Source organism: Dama dama, chromosome 15, assembly GCF_033118175.1.
Source record: "Dama dama isolate Ldn47 chromosome 15, ASM3311817v1, whole genome shotgun sequence".
Classification (NCBI taxonomy): domain Eukaryota; kingdom Metazoa; phylum Chordata; class Mammalia; order Artiodactyla; family Cervidae; genus Dama; species Dama dama.
In genome coordinates, this window is record NC_083695.1 from 6103877 (window position 1) to 6118805 (window position 14929).

Here is a 14929-nt window from a genome sequence, read left to right on the forward strand (position 1 = left end):
TTTCACCAACCTAATACTTTTACACAAATTGAATGTAAATTATATTATTTTCAAAGCTGAAAATAGACCAGACTGTTGGATCACCTAGCAGAGGAACCTCTAAAGTTCTAAGGGATAGGGAGACTGATAATTTTGTTTAACTCTCTAAAATTAATATAACTTAAATTTAGGTAAAAGTATTAAGTGCTATTGTATATGCTTTTTAAAATGTTCCCATGTTTGGAATTCTATTGTAAAATTCCCTTTAATTGATGAACAAAACTAATCTATGTCCATTTCTAAGAACATTCATAATAATTAAACTACTATGCACATATGCAGCAGTTTTAGGCTATTTTGTCCTCCCTTTCTTGACATCCTATTGTTTGTATCAATGATATATGTGACGTACTTGCTCAGAAAGTTAATTCCTAAATATAGCACTACACACAGGCAAAAATGGGGTCAGCTTCTGATATAGCTTCATGATATAACACTAAAAACAAAGAAAAACTGTTGAGGACTAGATGTATTTGAGATAATTTCTGCTTTTATACCACCCTGTAAACAGTTATCCATATTAAAAAAAAAAAAAAAAAAAGCTATAAATTTAGCTACAGAGGAGTACATTTGATGGAAATGTGCGCTCAGCTGCATCTGTCTCTGGGACCCCATGGACTGTAGTCTGCCAGCCTCCTTTGTCCATAGGATTCTCCAGGCAAGAATACTGGAGTGGGTTGCCATTTTTGCTCCATGGGATCTTCCTGACCCAGGGATCAAACCAGGGTCTCCTGTGTCTCCTGCATTGGCAGGCAGATTCTCCACCACCACTGTGCCATCTGGGAAGCCCTTAGTTTCACCTTAATTCTACACCTGAGATCTTAGTCCTTCCTCAATTGTATTTAAATTCCAATGGAAAAGAACACTCCACCCTTCCTCAAAGTCTAAGAAACATCCTAAATTGAATGGCTCATCTTAACAGAGAACAGCCTAAGACAATGTACCCCTTGCCAATCCACGCTATTAATGTACTTTTAAAAAAAATACAAAGTGTTTCTCTATCTCATTCAATCTTTCAATCAAAATATTCTGTCACTCTCTCTCTCCAATTAGTAGATTTTAATATTTAGCAGGCAGAAGTATCATTCAAGGTTATTTATTTAAAATGCAGATGGACAGACCCTACCTCCATTTTGATTCAGCTGATCTGGTTTCAATCCCCAAGACTACAGTTTAACAACTAAACCAGGTGATTTTGGTCAAATGATCCTGGACCACAATGGTAGAAATATCACCATAAGTCCCTGTTATGGAAATCTTTCCAGTGATTACAAAAAGCCCTCAGGAGACCTGGCTACCTATAGCAGCCAGCGATCAACTAAAAATGACTCCTTCAAAAGTCCTGGCCACTAGAACTAGACAGTGAACTAGAACTAGACAGTCTTAATTTGTTAAATGTTACCTGAAAGGACCATGCCTCTCAAAATGTTAGGGTCACCAGTGTAACCATCGTATCCTTGCAGATAACCCTTCAAGCAAGTGAAACTCTTGAGTCGGACTTGGGATAATTCTATTACATTCTGTAGCATATTCATCAAGACCTTCTTATTGTTTATTAACATGTAAACTAATCTGTCATTATCAAAATACACTGAAAACTTCTAAACCTCAGATTTCTCTCTTCCCCCACAACCCAAAGGAAGGAACTCACAACACATACAAGAACAGTATTGCCAAGCACTGTTTTAGGCCTTTGGAATATATCATGAATAAAACACAACATAGGCATCTCTGCCCTGACAGAGATCTAAACCATCACTCAATTTGGTAAGCTGTTCATCCCCGTTTTACAACGTGTAAGTCCTGGGGGACAGAGAAATAAATAATGGGTGACTCCTGAAGAGAAGCTCAAAATCTAAAGGAAAATTCTGATATTTGCATAATTTACTCTAGTACAAACAAGTATGGCAAATGTTATAATATACAGGAAAGTAATACACTCAAGGTGCAGAGGGAATGAAAAGATGAATTGTCTTGGAGGAGGCAGGCAGGCCTCCTCATATCTACAGGACCACTACAGCCAAACCTAGACTAGCGCATTTTAAGAAGGATGGAAGGTCTCCATGGAAACCTAGAGGCAGGAAAATGGGCATATTCCAGGATCCTCAAGCAGGCTGGTGTGGCTACAGAGTCACAGCAGAGGGTGGAAGGAAGACAGGATAGAAAGTTACAGAGAGTCCAGCTATAAATGACTTTGATCTCCCTGTAGAATAGATAAAAGCAAACAAAGTAAAAAGACAAGTCAGAGGCCACTGGGACAGGGCAAGGGGGTGGTGGGAGAGAGCGATATCAAAGAAGTGCAAGTGGGTGCAGGAAGGAAGGACCTGATGGGAATAATCCATTAAGATTTAGGGAGTGTAAAAGGAAATAAAGAATCAAAATGGTTCAAGTTTGAGCTCCTAGGATGCGTGCATGCTCAGTCGCATCCAACTCTTTGGGACCCCATGGACTGTAGCCTAGCAGGCTCCTCTGTCCGTGGGATTTTCCCAGGCAAGAATACTGGAGTGGGTGGATATTTCCTCTTCCAGGGAATCTTTCTGACCCAGGGACCAAAGGCATATCTCCTGAGTCTCCTGCATTGGCAGGTGGACTTTTTTTTTTCCCCACTGAGCCACTAGGAACTCCACGCTAGGATGACTGTGATGCAATGGATTAAGTTAGGAAAAAGAGGAGGAATGGTCTATTTTGGAGAAAAATGATGGATTCCAAAGTCCAAATGGAACATTACAGGTACCTGATTGATATTCTTTATGGAAATGTCCAGCAGGATGCCGGCATGGAAACCTAGCACCCAAGGGAAGAGTTTTGTTCTACAGAATTCATCTACTGACACTTGAAGATCTAAGTACAGCTGAAATCACAGAGAGGGGCTGTCAAGTGAGAAGAGGTGAGTTGATTCCTGGGAAGAGACTTAACATGAAAGGATAGAGAAAACCAGACACAGAGTCAAAAGATCCAAGCATATTAATTTTGTGGCCTTGGGTAAATCACTTGATAAGGTGTAGAAATCTTCTTTATGTAATTTCATTGATTCAGACTGCAGGAATCTCACACAGGTTCAGAGTTTTCTCCCCTTACTGTCTGGCACTTGGCTTTTAAGTATGTCTTCATAAATCACAACCAGCTCTGTTGACAACTCTAGATTTCCTGAACATACACCTGCCTTCCCACTATTCAGGGAAATCACCTTCCAGAATTCTACCACAAACTGACTTTTTTAAGTGACAAATAGGGTAGCAATAACATTCATCATCATTAAGATTTCTCTCTCCATAATTCTTAGGGGAATATCGATGAAAACTTCTAAAGAAATTTCTTTTTCAATAGATGTATTACACTGTGTCTTTACTTATTGGCATTCTAAGACATAGACCATATACTTTTTCTCCATAATTCTCCCGGTTGGTGTTCAGTCTAATTCTCCCTAGGTGGTGGTTTTATTAAATATACAAGATTTTGTTAAATCTTTAACAGTTTTCTATGTTTTTCATTCCAAACTTACATTCACTTATGAAACAAAGACACATACACACGTGTGCATTAGACCAATAAAAATGTCTCCAGAATTCAAAATTAGACACCTGTTCTTTATGTATCTAAATAATGCAAAAGCCTAAAATTCAATATAAAAGCTTAAAATTCAATATAAAATCTGAGAATGCATGTCTTCAAACATGAGGATTTTAATCTAGCAGCAAAAATGAGTGACCCCTGTACCTCCACTGGGCTTTCCTGGTGGCTCAGCAATAAACATCCTGCTTACCAATGCAAGAGATGGGGGTTCCATCCCTAGATCAAGAAGAGCCCCTGGAGAAGAAAATGGCAACCCACTCTAGTACTCTTGCCTTGGAAATCCCATTGACAGAGGAGCCTGGTGGGCTACAGTCCATGGGGTCGCAAGAGTTGGACACAACTCAGCGACTAAACCACCACCACAAATGCCTCCATCAGCCCACTGTTTGACATTAGCCTGAAGGCAGAGGCATCACGTGTGTCTTCTGGGGCAGGATTTCTGTTACTCTTACAAATCCAAAGTGTCTACTACAATTCTAGGGGCAGAGAAAGTGCTGAATACAGACATGCTTAACTAATCAGAAATTCAAAGCAAACATTTTTCTATATTGCTGGGCCACTTTAAGAGGATGGATTTTTATGCAATGAAATCAATCAATCTTTTAGAACACACTGCAGATTAAAAATTAAGAAGGTAGATTTATACTGAAAGTCAGCTCACAAAAGTGTATCATTATCCCAGTTTTGCATAAAGTAAATGTTACGATGTGTACAGAAAAATATAAGAGGATTATGCTGAGAGTCCCTTGGATAGCAAGAAGATCAAACCAGTCAATCCTAAAGGAAATCAGTTCCGAATATTCACTAGAAGGACTGATGCTGAAGCTGAAGCTCCAATACTTTGGCCACCTGATGTGAAGAACTGACTTATTGGAAAATACCCTGATGCTGGGAAAGATTAAAGGCAGGAGGAAAAGGGGATGACAGAGGATGAGATGGTTGGACGGCATCACTAACTCATTGGACATGAGTTTGAGTAAGCTCTGAGAGTTGGTGATGGACAGGGAAGCCTGGTGTGCTGCAGTCCATGGGGTCACAAAGAATAGGACAGGACTCAGTGACTGAACTCACTGAACTGAATGCATCAAATGTTACTTTGGGGGCACTGGATCATGATGAACTTTTAGTTTTCACATAATATGTTTCTTTAATGTTTGAATTTGGTGTAACCCATGTTACTTTTATAATAAGAAAAACAGCAAAACAATGATATTTTGCATATTGATACATACATTGAGCATTTATGAGGGTTACTCTGTAATAAGTACTTTAGGATAATCAGAGACAAATGAAACATGGCATCATTCAAGCACTTCACACTCTAGTCTTTGAAACAACTTATACACACACATGAGAGTCAATTTCTAGGCAGGTTGATGAGAAGTCCGGGGTCCCCAAGGAGGGGAGAGGGGTCTGGGGTTCTTCAGGAGGAGATAGGGGTCTGGAATTCTCAAGGAGGAGGAAAGGACAAATGCCTTTTTTTTTTTCCCCCTCTCTCTATATTCCTTAGTCTTAGTCACATAAAACTTTTTTCTTTAAGCCCTGAACTGATTATTACACAACAAACAACTCAGTTCTAACTCTGTACTAAGGATTATATAACAACAATGTATCCTGCTTGAGGACAGTTTCTCCTTGAAAACCTCCTGACTAATCCTGTTATTTTAGAATGTATATTATGGGAGTGAGTCTAGTAATATCTTTACAAACTTGAGACATTCTTTTGATTCATTGTAATAACTAATTTAAAAAGTATATAATTCCCTTGCTAAAGACTAATGAAGGTCACTCTCCATCCCTCTTCTGAAGTCTGTGTCAGAAGCTTTCTCTGTCCCTATTTCACTTTAATAAAACTCTGCTACACAAAAGCTCTTGGGTGATCAAGTCTGATCTCTGGTTCCAAGGCTAACTCTTCTTGGGAGATCACGAATCCAACACACTGTAAGCTATCACACACAAATAAGTGAATGTGATCAGTGGTAACACTGAGAATCTGATAAAAGTACTAAAAGATGAATTCATAGTGAAAAGTGTCACTTCTGGCACTTGGTCCTTGACAAACTGCTAAAATATGGACCCATGAGGATGTGGAAGAAAGGGCATTCCAAGTAGCATGAGAACATAAGAAAGTCATGAAAATGGCAGAGGGTATTCACAATAGCAAGTAGTGTGGGTAAAGTCAAGGTAACCTTGAGACTTGAGACTGAATTTAATGTAAATCCAAACAGTGGACCATATGGAATGCTAGCTGGATGCTGATTTCATTGCTATTCCATAGACAGCATAAAGGATATTAGGGAAGTTTTCTGAGGATAGGATAAAAATGATCAGATTTGGTCTTCAATGAAAGTAATCTCTAAAGTGTATTTGAAGACTGTTACAGTCAATAAAATCACCTGGAAAACCCAGAGACTCTAACAGAAAGTTATAAAGGTCTGATTGCACCTGCATTACCTGGGGTTGTTAGAAAAGCAGACTCTTGGCCCTCACGCCAGACTTCCTGAATCAGAGTCTGCCTTTTCACAAGATTCCCACGTGATCTGAATGCACATAAAAGTTGGAAAAGCCATGAATTAAGTAGGTAGATAGTAGGAAAGGAAAGAAGCCAAGAGGCTGAGCTATTATTTGGTTGAAATATTACAATTTGGTATATAAGTGAAGGAATAGAGTAAATCAAGATTACTCAGAAAATTTGGAGCCAAGGGATGCTGATGCTATGCACAGAAAGGGGAAACCTCAAAGGAGTGTGGTGAGGAGGGAAGAGATGAAGGTCACTGTCCAACAGGCTCATGGAAATGCCCCTTCCAGGAGCCACACTGGGCTTGGAGATGATATGGATGATCCACATTGAAGAGTACTGGAAATCTTGACAATAAATGGAGTCACAAAAGGAAAGGGGAGCAGGAAAGGGTTGGCAGGCCAGCCAACCGAGGAGAAAGTCTTTGAGAACCTCATGCTGCTCAGGAGTCAAGGCAGGAAGACTTGGAGGATAAAGAGGAACCAGAGGGGAAGAGAATCAGGGAAGTGCAACGCTTTGAAAATTAAGGGAGGTTGAAGGTGTTGCTAAGAGATTAAAGCAGATGCCCAAAAAAGGGCCTCTTGTTTTGTGACTAACAGGGGACAGGTCATTTTTGGCCAAGTGATTTCTGTGAATCTGGTGAAGATGGAAGTCACAGAACAAAAAGAATCAGAAGTTGGTAAAAATTAAAGACATGTGGATGCTACTCATCGAGTATAAATGAAAAGGTTAGGGATGAACATGAAAATTTAGAAGGGGTACAAAGAACTAGGTTGACTTAACTTTAAGCCACTGAACTTTAAAGATTTTCTTATGGAAGAAAGATCAGAGGTATTCTCATCATAACTCTCAGAATGATTAGGAAGGCCAGCAAGCACAGTGAGGAGGAATTGGATTTCTGGCTCAGTTAAAAGGAGGTTCTGCCTCTCCCTGCTCTCCCAAAATGGAATGAAGTGCATTACAAGTGTTAATTTCTCAAACTGTACAAACTACACAGTTGGATGATCACCAGTGGGGAGTCATAAAGTAGAATGCTCTTCACTGATGACTTCTGTTGTGAGCCAAATGACAGTCTCCCAAAAGATATGTCTGCCCACATCCTAATCCCCCAAATCTGTGAATATGGCCTAATATGGTAAAGGTGTGGTAAAGCTAAGGCTCTTGAAAGGAGGAGCTTGTCTTGGAGTTTCTGAGTGAGCCCTGAATGCAATCACACGTATCCTTATAAGAGGGACACACAGAGGAGGAGACACGTAGACTGGAAGAGAGGAGACAATCTGACTCCTGGGCAGAGAATAAAGGCAGTCACAAGTCAGGGGATGTGGACAGATACCCGAAGCTGCAGGAAGCAAGTACAGGTTCTCCCCTGGGGACGTCAGAGGCAGTGTGAGTTTGCCAAAACCTTGATTTCAGACTCCTGGTCTCTAGAATTACGAGACAGTACATTTTTGTTGTTTAAAGCCCTAGGGAATGAACACAATGTCGAACATCACCTTCCAGCTCTGAGATTTCTAGAGATGCTCTCACCTCATAGTGATCACGTGCTCCCGGAAGGCAGAGCCCCTGACTTACCCTCCTGAGCTTCCAGAAAAACAATGTCCACCATACCCGCTGTGTTAGAGAACACTGACAGGGAACTTACCACAGGAACACGCACCCCTGTGTGTAAACGAAAAAAAGAGATGGTAGCTAGATAGGTAGACAGACGACTGATAGAGACGGACAGACAGACAGACGCATTCTATTCAAGCAAGTAACTATTGAAATGTACTTGTTAAACACTCTCATAAACTTAACTTTCTCAGAGAGAATCATAACTACTACTTGGGTTACCCTTGACTGTCAACTTTAATATTTAAAAATACTGCGAAAACCAGAACTCAGAGCAAAGATAGGTGACCTCCAGTTGCTTAGATAAGTTTTTAGTTTCTTATATTATTAAATGAATTGAGGAATTGAAAATAATTTATCCCAGGGAAAGCAGAATAATAGCCACACCCAATGAAAGCTGAAAAATGCTGGTTGCTTCCTGTGGGAGGAGAAGGGTTTGGGGGTTAAGAGGGAAGATGGGGGGACCCCAGGTAAAGGAACCTTGTGGTAATGCCAGTTTCCCTGCAGGGCTCCCTTCCCACCAGGCGAGACATGTGGCGTGTATCATCATGCATGTGAGAAATCACAGGCAGGGAACACAGAAGACTCTTTGCTTCCATATCATGTAGAAGAAGGACTTCCCCAGTGGCTTCAGAGGTAAAGAACCTGCCTGCCAATGAAGGAGACACAGGAGACATGGGTTCAATCCCTGGGTTGGGAAGATTCCCTGGAGGAGGAAATGGCAACCCACTCCAGTGTTCTTGCCTGGAGAATTCCATGGACAGAGAAGCCTGGTGGGCTACAGTGGATAGGGTGGCAAAGAGTTGGATATGACTGAGTGACTCAGCATGCAAGCATGCATGAGAATTTCTTTCTGGTGCAATTGATTTGAGGGATCTCTGCATGACAGTTGTGCTTTTAGACTGTCATCTGTGCATGACAGCTGAGCTCAAAAAAAGTTGAAAATCACCAAAAACTACTGGGCTCAGTAATCCTCTAAAATGACTGTATATAGATACAGAGATGCAGAAATATAGAGATATTTAGAAATACAGAGATAAAGATAGATATATAGATACACAGAATCTAGTGACACTTGAAATTTACATGGATTCTTGGAGTCTACACAATACCACTAGATTGGGGTACATTGAAGGTGAGAGGTGGCTGGATGAAACTTCAAATGGCAGTGGGCAAGAAGTGGTACCTATATAAGCAAGAACTAGGTCTCTCTCCAGACTGGGTCCCAGAGCCAATTCTAACGAGGTAATCTGCTCCACAGTAATACATACAAAAATACTGACAAAGGCTGTCAGCAGATCCCTTTTCCCAGAGCTTACTGACAGGATATTTTTGAGTGAATCTAATGCCAAGGCCATATGATCAATTACCTATGATCAATTAGGCGGCTTCCTTAGGAGAACAAGAAAGCACCTCATAACCATAAATGCACAGTCTTTGCAAGAGACACCGGGCAGCCCCCTCCTCTCTGAAACCGGCTGGTAATATTTTACTCTGGTTTAGCCTCACCTGAATTTGACCTGAACAGTAGTTACTGGAGGATATCCTGCTCAACCCAGGATGTCTAGACAAACTCCACTTCCTGCAATAGAGGTGACTGAAGGTAGGATATGTCATGCCTCAGCTGGTGTGCCGGATTTCAAGGGAACACTGGGGACAGGAAGTAAGCCTGGGCTAGGCTAGAACAAATGACCTAATGAAGGATTAATTCGGTAATGAGAGTCAACAACTCAAATTACAGTGGCCAGGAGGAGTATGGAGAACAGAGATTTGATCCTGCCAACAATGAGACACAAGGAGATCTGTCAAGTGGAACTTGGCAGCACAAGTCTCCAGGCAGAAATGATACACAGTCACAAGGGTGGCCGTGCCTCGGGCCCAGGCTCTGTCCACTTTACGGCTGCAGCAGAGACTGGCGGGAGAAGGACTGCTGGTCTGCTGCTTCTGGGCAGAAGTTCTTGGAAAGAGGGAGACTAATTGTCAAGGTCATGCTAATCTTTCCAAGATGACTTCAGTCCTACAAAGGCAAACCGAATACAAGGGAGAAGTTCAGTTCTGTGACATGGCAAATACAACAAGAGATGCACAAAACTGAAGCTAGCTAGGCATGGCAATCAGTAGAGTTCACTAGGGTCACGGTAGGTAAACCCATCTCAGACTTCCCTCTTCTGTGGGCTGTACTGGTTAATGAATCTGGAAGGCCAGACCCCAAGTCTCAGCAGAGCAGGGCTGGGGAAGACAAGAGCTCAGAGCCCACAGTGTGTCTGCCAGCTACCACAGGTTTCTTCCACCATTGTTTCTCCTCAAAATGTTCATTCTGGCTGGCTTCAGGATGAGCTGGCACAACTGGTAAGAAGACGGCAGTGGCTCAAATATTCCTCCTGCGGCTTGCTATCATCACCACTAGATCCTGGGTCCTGTGTCCGTGTGGCAAGCTGCAGAGGAAGTCTGAGAAGGTGCACGCCAGCCAGAGAACTTGGCCTTCAGGAGCCTGTGAGCAGGAAGCTCCAACAGGTGGGAGAATAAAAACAGCCAGCCTGAAGCAGGGAGCCTGCAAGCCACCCAAACTTCTGGACAAAAAGGAACACACAGCAGCCAACTACTGAGCCAGGGGGACACCTACACACTGGCTCTCTGGGCTCCAGGCCAAGGAATATTAAGGAAGGTATGCATTCAGAACATGCACTGCATTTCATAGTGCTTTAGAGACTGATCAAAAAGCACGTGAACAGGCATCATATCTTTCAACCACAAAGCCACTCCACAACTACCACCGGATCATCTCCACCTGTGCGCTGGGAAAGACATGCTCTGGAAAAGGAACACGCTTTTCCTGTAAGGCCCACTGTGATCCAACATTTGCAAAAGCTTCCCAGCAACAAAACTGTCTTTCTTTCTTTGTTTGAGGACAGTGCAAATGCAGATCTGTACTGCCCAGGATATTTAACTTTCAGGGCCCTCCAGATGCTGAGTTGACAATGGAAAAGAGTCCCCTTTGGACCTGCACAACCTTTCTGTGAAGGGCCCATGGAGGAAGAAGTGATGACTGATATAGGATTCAAAGAGGCTACTTTGATTTTGACAGGAACAAGGAACACTTCCTTAACGGAGAAGATACAGACCGTCCGATTCAAGAAACTGAAATTAATTTCTAGTTTGACTAGCTTTGCCTCCTGTAAAATTCCTTCAATGATCTCTTCACATTATCCCTCTAAAGTTAAAACTTTCCATTCAGGGTGAAATTGTAACCCAAAGTGCTGTTAAGACTAATAACCAGGATAGGGATTCCACTGGACTAAATGAGACTGACAGACGAAAAATCTGTGGAACATTTCACGGCCATCACACCTGAAAAGCACTGCATTTGAGGACTAAGCGTGAGACACGTTTGATTGTCCTGATTAATTTTTTAAAGTTGTGGAGGGATTTGATTTTTTTTTTTATTGAAGCCACATTTGCCTTTTTGATATTCTTCTGTAAGACAGATGTTTTAAATTCACCAACTTATTGTGTAAAATATTTCCAGTCACTCACTGATACTTCAGAACCACCATGGGAGGATAATGCTATTAGTCACAATACATTATGATATCAAATTAGGTCTCATAAGTGAAGGACAGGCGCATCACTCTGCATCCTGATCAGAGGTTTATGCTTTGTGAGAGTCACAGTTCATTCATCTCCTATCTGAAGCGCCACCACACCACAGCTGTTCTCAGCATAAACTTCCCTGCACTGCAAACAAGACCCAGTTTCTTAATAGTTACACTGACAACATCCAGGCCATTTATGGGTAAGCAACTAATTTTGCCAATGTTAACAACTTTATTAGGCAAGAACACTATGTTGGCTTGGGGAATAATAGAGGAAATACTAGGTAAAAACTTGAACAAAACTATTACTTTCTTAAGTCCAAATACATAAGGCAACTTGGCTTTTAATCAGATGGTTTAATTTTCTGTTTAATCAGTTTCCTGGTATGGATTCAAGAAGTTCTAGTTCTGCGAATTTTGTATTTTTTTTTTTCCGGGCTCATGTTCAACAGGTTGTCTGCGATTGAAAGCTAAAATATCATGCAAAGAAGTTCATGTTTTCACACACTGTAGCTTAAAATAACGAACAAAATTTCTTTTTTTAAGGAAATAAATCAGTTGTCTTTATAAGGAAGATAAATGAAAGAGTACACCCTAAAGAACTTTTAAGTGTGCCTAAATAACTCTTCAGAAATAAAAATTTTGAAGTTATACATTTACCTTTTGTCCCAAGAAGAAAAATAAAATAATATATATGCACTCGTTTCTCTAAACTTAAAAAGTTTCCTAAATAAGTTTAAATGTAGGTTTAATGCAGAACTACTCATTATTGTAACACTCTCAATCATTCTTTAAATCCTAACCAATTCCATAAACATGCTTTCCTTTTCCCCAAGTTACACTTTTCTCATAATTTTCCATGTGAAAGTACACATTATCAAAAATCCTTCTCAAAATCTTTTTCTCCAATATTCTTTTTAAAATGTCAAGTATCCTGAAATAAATATTGGTTTCTATCTAAAAATAAGTACTTCAATACTACTATTTTCAGATTAAATTCAATCTTATAGCATCCTCCCAAGCCTACAGAAAAAGTCTAAATCAGACCTGCAATTAATTAATTTTAAATTAGTAATTTAAGCTCAAGTTATATTTCCATATGGAAACACATTTCAGAATTATTGTGCTTTCTAGCTCAACAGCTAATTACATATTAAGCTAATTGCGACAAACCATTGTAAACAAAATAAAAAGATAGGCTATTCAGTGCTAGGAATATATGATCAAGACCACATTGCCGTGGCATGCTGAATGCAGGCTGGAGAGGCAGGCATGTTCTATGTATACTCCGCAATACCAGCTCCCATAACAAGAGGGTGCACCCATCGCCATGTCTATCCCACCACATTTGGAACAAAAAGACCTCAGGGTTTTCTTTTGTTTTAATTAATAAGCTGCTACCACAAACCTGTCTTATGTTCATGCATTTGTTCCAGGGTCAGCTCTCCTCCTTCTGAGTGTATGTCTTTATACATGGCCTCATAAGTAAATACAGGGGCATTGTTTTAAACATAGAAAATAGTGATGGATGCTTCATGCAATATAATGAGCTCACCACATAAAATCATCTGGGACTACATAACTAGATATACTTTTCACACAGATTATTTTTCAAATCGTGACCCCGGAAGACCCCCATGGAGGATTGCTGGCTTGCTGGCATTCTGAGGCCGAGAGAGAAATGAAAGGTCTGTGCAAAGCAGACAGTGAAATAACCGGTGTCCTTAACATAAACGATTAGATAAATACATTTACCTCCTAAGGAGAGCCATCGTTTTACACTGCAAACACGGACACCGGGAGGAAAGCATATCCTTACAGCCATCGGACAGGTTCAAATAGCACTTACAGACAAACGAATGTTTGCGTTTTGAAATCTGTCCATATGGACGCAATTCCCAGACCTCTGCTTCCTCTCCCACTTCGAATCCGCGTGCCAGGAGAGTCGCACACACGCCGAATAGGATCACAATTCCAACACGCACAAGCGCGAAGTAGACAAGTGAATTCTGCTGCTTAAAATCAACCCTCCTCCAGCCCCCACCGCTTAAAAATCACACAGAAATTAACCCAGCTGTAAGGAGGCTGCCCTGGGGGAGGGTTCCAGAGAGCAGATCCGGTGCAATTCAGCGGCCCGCGCTCCGCGAGCGCAGGCTCTCCCTGGATCTGTAAAGACTCGCACCCGGGCTCTGCCCCTTCGCCCGGGTGTTAAACTAAGTGCCACATCTGCCTCTTCGCCCCCAGAGAAACGCAATCTCAACCAGCGCCTCCACTGCGAGGGTGGCAGGTGTCTGTCTGCTTTAGCCTTCTTAAAGCGTTAGGAAATCAAACAGAGGGACACACACAGACATACCGAAGCCAAGAAGCTCCTCTTGTCGGACACACCGTGCCTCGGATTCCGCATTCGGGGGACAGAGAATCCAAGCGCAGGAGAGCCGGGGTGGGGGCGGACATCCCAGGTTCCTCCCCGGCCACCACTCCTATTATTCCAGCCGCTCTCCCCGCACGTGGTGTCACCCCGGCGTTCCCCACCGTCGGTCCTAGAACTCCAACTCCGCACCACATTCCGCGCTCTCCAGCTTCAAGCCCTCACCCCCGAATCGACAGGCCAACTGTCTCCTCCCGCCCCAGTACCCTCTTTAAACTCCCCAAAGAGAGGACATTTCCTATCCGCGCAGAAAACTTTTTCCTTGTTCTGCAACGCGATAAGGCATGAAACCAGGCCAGCCGCTGCGGCCACCCGCTTTGCCCAGCGCCGGGCTGGCGGAGGCCGCCCTTACCTGGCCGCTGCGCTCCAGGTGGCCGTCCCGCGCCGGTCGTCCGCGGTCCCCCGGTGCGCGGGAGGCGCCCGGTCCACCGTGCGCTGCTCGCCTCCCGCTCAGCGTGCAGGGCGAGAGTGTCCTAGGACTGCGCGCCCAAGCCCGGAGCCGCCCGTCAGTTCATCACTCGCCTTTCCAGAAGCGCCCCCGCCGCCCCGGCGACCTGACGAGGAGCGTGGGGATTCGAGAGGGCACCGACTTGCCCCGCGGTGTGCGCTCCCGGGTCCGAGGGCGCTCTGCCCGCGGGCAGCTGCGGCCGCGCGTCACATGCCGCCTCCGGGCCAGCGGCCGCGGCACCTGCCCAAGCGGCGGCGCTCCCGGCGCCGCACGACCGCCGGGCGCCGGGGGCTCTCTGCGCGCTCTAGCCGGTTCAGTTCACGTCCTCTCTCCCTCTGTCTCCCCCTTCACTTCTTTCCCCGCAGCCTCCTTCTTCTTCCCGCCCCCTCCTTTATCTCCTAGTCTCCTTTTCCACAAGCAGCCGCCAGGCGCTTCAAGTGGGAGGTTTTCCCTGCTCACTAACTCTTCCTCTGCCTGGTGGTGGCGGTCGTGGCTACTGCTGGCCGCTCCTCCTCCGCTTCCTCCCGCAGCCCGGCCCTCCGCCTCTTCCCCGGGCTGCGCGCTGGTGTAATGCACAAGCCGCCTGGGTGAGACCCAAACCTGCCAGCCTTCTGAGCATGCCCAATTGCCCCGCCGGCGTGGCGCTCGAGTCCCGCGTGCTGGCTGCGCCCCGCCGGCTGCGCCCGGCGTGGGGGCGGAGGTGGGGTGGGGTTGGTGGC

General features: G+C 43.6%; 1 protein-coding gene across 8 annotated transcripts in view; it reads right to left on the reverse strand.

Annotated features, from left to right (window-relative positions):
* Positions 1-14408, reverse strand: part of CHRM3 (cholinergic receptor muscarinic 3) — a 557245-nt gene extending 542837 nt beyond the window's left edge. For 5 of the 8 annotated variants that reach the window (XM_061161389.1, XM_061161388.1, XM_061161392.1 and 2 more), the window contains exon 1: positions 14115-14408. The gene's annotated coding sequence lies outside the window, so the exon portion shown is untranslated. Of the gene's footprint in view, positions 1-13687; positions 13710-14114 lie in introns of those variants that run through there. The other 3 variants (XM_061161385.1, XM_061161391.1, XM_061161393.1) reach the window with 3 other exon arrangements.
* Positions 14409-14929: the final 521 nt, after the last annotated feature.